Source organism: Lagenorhynchus albirostris, chromosome 5 (genome assembly GCF_949774975.1).
Source record: "Lagenorhynchus albirostris chromosome 5, mLagAlb1.1, whole genome shotgun sequence".
In the NCBI taxonomy this organism is placed as follows: domain Eukaryota; kingdom Metazoa; phylum Chordata; class Mammalia; order Artiodactyla; family Delphinidae; genus Lagenorhynchus; species Lagenorhynchus albirostris.
This window is the reverse complement of record NC_083099.1, coordinates 55848574-55853002: the sequence shown is the minus strand read 5'-3', so window position 1 is coordinate 55853002 and position 4429 is coordinate 55848574. Positions and strand designations below refer to the sequence as shown.

The following is a 4429-nucleotide window of genomic DNA, read 5'->3' as shown; positions in this document are numbered from 1 at the left end:
CTGATGAAGACAAAAATCTATAGCTCCAGAACTTATTCTTGAACTCTAGGCCTGTATCCCTCAATTTGGAGGTCAAGAGAGGTCTCCAACTCCACATGCCCTCATTGCTTTCTGCACCACCATTGCCCCGTTGCCTATTCTATTGCTCTAGGGGAATTTAGTGTTTTATCCTTCTATTTTTCCTGTCTCAGTATTGGCAGCTGGTTGCTCAAGTCATAAACCTGGAAGTTATCTTCACTTTTTCCTTTCCTCCTCATTTCTTACATAAAATCAATCAAGTCCTGTTGATTCTCCCTTCTAAATATCTCCACAGTCTTTCTCAAATGTGCTTATTTTTTCTGTTCCTCCTGCTATTACCCATTTATAGTTGACTACTATGTCTAAACAAGACTACTGCAGTAGGTCTCAGTGCATCCAGGCTCCATCTAAATCTCTCTACCCCCTAAAGCCATTATAATATAGTTATACCACCATCTTTAAAGTGTCCCATTTTTCTTAGCCTAAATTCCTAATTACCTTATTCATTTACAACTACCTTCATGACCTGGCCCTTGTCTACCTGCCTTATTTCCTGCTATTGCTTTCCTTGGCAACCTCTAAGACTCAGCCCACGTTATTCTTTCTGCTTGCAAAATTCTTCCATTCTCTCCTCCACGCTGCTACTAGGTGTTCCCTGAAGTGGTTGACTTCTACTTTCCTTTCACTTGTTTTTAGACATCATTTCCTCTGGGAAATCTCTCTTAACCACTCCCTGTCTCCATAATCAGTCACCTGTATTTCACTTGCTCCTGGTTATGGCTCTTACCACTCAGTAACTGCCTGTTTGTCCTTTTTTTTTTTTTAAATTTATTTATTTTATTTATTTATCTTTGGCTGCATTGGGTCTTCGGTGCTGTGCGTGGGCTTTCTCTAGTTGCAGCGAGTGGGGGCTACTCTTCATTGCGGTGCGCAGGCTTAGTTGCTCCACAGTATGTGGGATCCTCCCGGGCCAGGGCTTGAACCCGTGTCCCCTGCATCGGCAGGCGGACTCTCAACCACTGCGCCACCAGGGAAGTCCCCTGCTTGTTTGTCTTTTATATCCACTATGCAGTAAGTTGTTCAGGTTCTTTTCTCACCTCATTCATATTGTTTTCACACTGCTCTGAAAAGTGATTGGAATGTGGTAGTCACTCAGTAAAAAAGGACAGAATGAATACTTTAAAAATAAATTAATAAATGCTGTTGCTGGGAATCCGGCACCTTAGGTATGGAGTCAAGTAATTATGTGTTAGAATTGCTTCTCCACTCTTATTAGCTCTGTGATATTTGAAATATTTATTAATTCACTTAAATATATATTAAATATATTAAACATATGATTTATATGTATATATGATTTCTTCTTGTCACCCACCACCATCATGGAATGACTATACTAGTGGGGAAGGCAGATTATGAATAAATAAATAAACCCAATGATAGCATGTGAGGAAAATGCTGTGAGGAAAATGTGGCGCTCAGAGAAGGCCCTTGTGAGGGGGTGACATTTAAGCTGAGATTGGACAGAGGAGAAAGAGACAGCCATGTAAGAACCCGTGAAAAAGAGTATTCTAGGAGGAAGGCGTAGCAAGTGAGAGTTCCTCAGAACCTGGTTCTTCCCTTCCCTCATATGCAAATTATTACAGTAATAGCATCTCTCACCCAGGATGGCTTTACGGTTTGAATCAGACCAACCATATAAAGCATCTATCCCATTCTCTGGTCGATAGTAAGCACTAAACAAATATTTCTTGGTAGTATAATTAAGAATAAACTAGAACAAGTTGGCCTTTTTTGAAGGGAGACTTTAGTTATAGGTATTTTACTCTACATACTGACCCAAATTTACTTATTCTCTGTCAAATCAATTCAAATAAATTGTTGTCGGGCACCTACTGTGTGTAAGCTGGTGTGCTGGATGCTATGGAAGGCTGAGGAAATATCAAGGAACTGAGAGCTCTGTTTTATTTTTATTTATTTATTTAAATGGGTAATTTTTAAATTTATTGGTACTTATAAACGAACCAGCCAACTGGTAGTATTATGATGTGGACAAATCAAAACATCTTTCTACAAATACTAGAGTGGTGGAAAAAATTAGGGGTTGTAAGTAAAATAGCAAAAAGGGGCAGAGGAAATCAGTGAAGCACATTGTAGCTTAATCCTTCACCTTAACAACTGAGGTTCTTAACAGGTAAAGCCTCCCCACCCCAGAAAATATGAATAATCCTTCATCACACATCTTTGTACTTTTGCTCCCTGTTCTTGAGGTTAGGTTCTAGATCCTAAAGATATCCAAGAAATAGTATTATAACCTAGTTATATATAGCCGCCAGTCATCTTTTATCATGTTGTCCGTAAAAGTCAGTGCTTCTGAAACCTCTTTGATTAGACACCAATCATACACCCCCAAATTGACACAAAAGTCAGAATGAAAAGCAGCTTATCAAGGCAGAGAGAGAGACGTAATTGTAAAAGAAAAATTCTAGGGAAGTAATACAGTCACGGCTCAAATTGAGATTGAATAATACAGCCATCGTTACAAATCTTCAGGCTGTATGTTCAGAGAGTAATTTGGGAATAAATCCATGCTTTCCTGTTGGGAATTGAAATACTTAGCAGTTTGCTGTATCATGTTGTAGCTTTCCCTGGCAGTTTCCAAGGCGGCCTCCAAATCAGTGACAGGAGAATTTTGCCGGTACTGGATCTGGGGCTGCAGGAATTCCTCAACACAGTTGTTGAATTGACTGTTCCAAGTCTGGTTATTCCAGGCTTGGGGGCACCAGGTCTGACTGTTCCAGCTCTGGTTATTCCAGGACTGACTGTTCCAGCTCTGGTTGCTCCAAGTTGGGTTATTCCAGGTCTGGTTACCCCACATGGGCAGGTTTCTGGAAGAGTTCACCAAGCATCCTTGGTGGTAGGAATAGAAGGCCGGGTATTCTCTAGTTGCTGGGCCCTGAGTCACAATGTTGCTATTCCTGGGCCAGTTGTTTTTCTGCCACCTCTTACATTTCATTCTCTGGTTCTGGAACCAGGTCTTAACCTGTTTGTAGCTAAGGTTCAGGATGTTGGAAAGTTCTTGCATTTGCTGGAGGCTGAGATATTTCTGCCTCTGAAATCTCTCATTGAGCACACACAGCTGCGTCTGAGAGAACACGGTTCTGGTCTTCCGCTTCTTGACCAGGACCTTCTCTTCCTTCTTCTCTGTGCTCTTGTCTGCGGCCGTGGCCAGTAGTTTTACTCTGGGGCTTGTGGAAGAATCAGAACTGTCCAGTCTCCATGTCGTGGGTCTCAGCAGATGACATTTGCAAGGACACATAATTTTCTTCAGGCCCATAAATCTCAGGCATTGGTGAAGATTCCCTAGAATTGGATGCTTTGGGGCCACGCAGGCTTTGGGGACAAGCTGGGTCCACACTCATGTTGTTGAATTGAAGAAGAGGGAGAAAACCAAAGAGCTAGATAGATGGTAGGAAAAGTCCAGGCTTTAAGAATCTAGGTAGAAGAGCTTAGAGAAAGGTGATGATGTCCAGGTGTAAAAGTATTAAAAAACATGGGATGAAGGGAAGTCACCTGTGTGATAACAGAAGCCTACCAGCCCAATGTAGGAAAATGACAAAAAAATTTGTGGAGGCTCTAGACTTATAAATAAGGCTCAGCCATACTTCGACCCGCCCCTCCTGGCAGCCCCACGCCCACCTGTTTTATTTTTTTAAAGATTTTATTTTTTTGATGTGGACCATTTTTAAAGTCTTTATTGAATTTGTTACAATATTGCTTCTGTATTGGTATTTTGGCCGCGAGGCATGTGGGATCCCAGCTCCCCAGCCAGGGACTGAACCTGCACCCCCCTCACTAGAAGGCGAAATCCTAACCACTCGACTGCCAGGGAAGTCCAGAGAGCTCTGTTTTATATTATATGTTTCACTTCTATTTTTTTTTTTTACTGCTTTGTCTCACTATCCATTCTAGAAGCTTCTTCCCCAAGTATATGTATGCATGCACATGCGTGCACGCACACACACATGCACCTCCTTACATTTTCCTTCCATCTGACTACTTGGAAATTCAGTATACATGGCTTTTCTTGGGTGATGACCTTATAAATCATTTGAATCACAGTTGGTATTTCTGAACATTTGAAATGCTTGCGGCAAGGAAGCCTTCACATTTCTGAAAGAAAGGCTGTCACAAGTACTGAACTTTACTGGAAAAGGAGCCAGATGCTAATGGAAAATATAAATGTTATCCAAGAAAAGTTTTGCATTTGTATATTCAGAATTTTTTGTACCTCCTAGCTACATGCAGGCTATATTTCTTTTCTTCATGTAGGTGTCCACTTCCAAGGAAATATGACTGAAATGTTAGAAATGTAAAATTAATTAACACCTTGTATAGTTCATTTGGCTCC

At 41.0% G+C, this 4429-nt stretch overlaps 1 pseudogene; it reads right to left on the bottom strand.

The window, feature by feature from the left end:
- Positions 1-2557: 2557 nt before the first annotated feature.
- LOC132520487 (homeobox protein NANOG-like) lies at positions 2558-3440 on the bottom strand (annotated as a pseudogene).
- Positions 3441-4429: the final 989 nt, after the last annotated feature.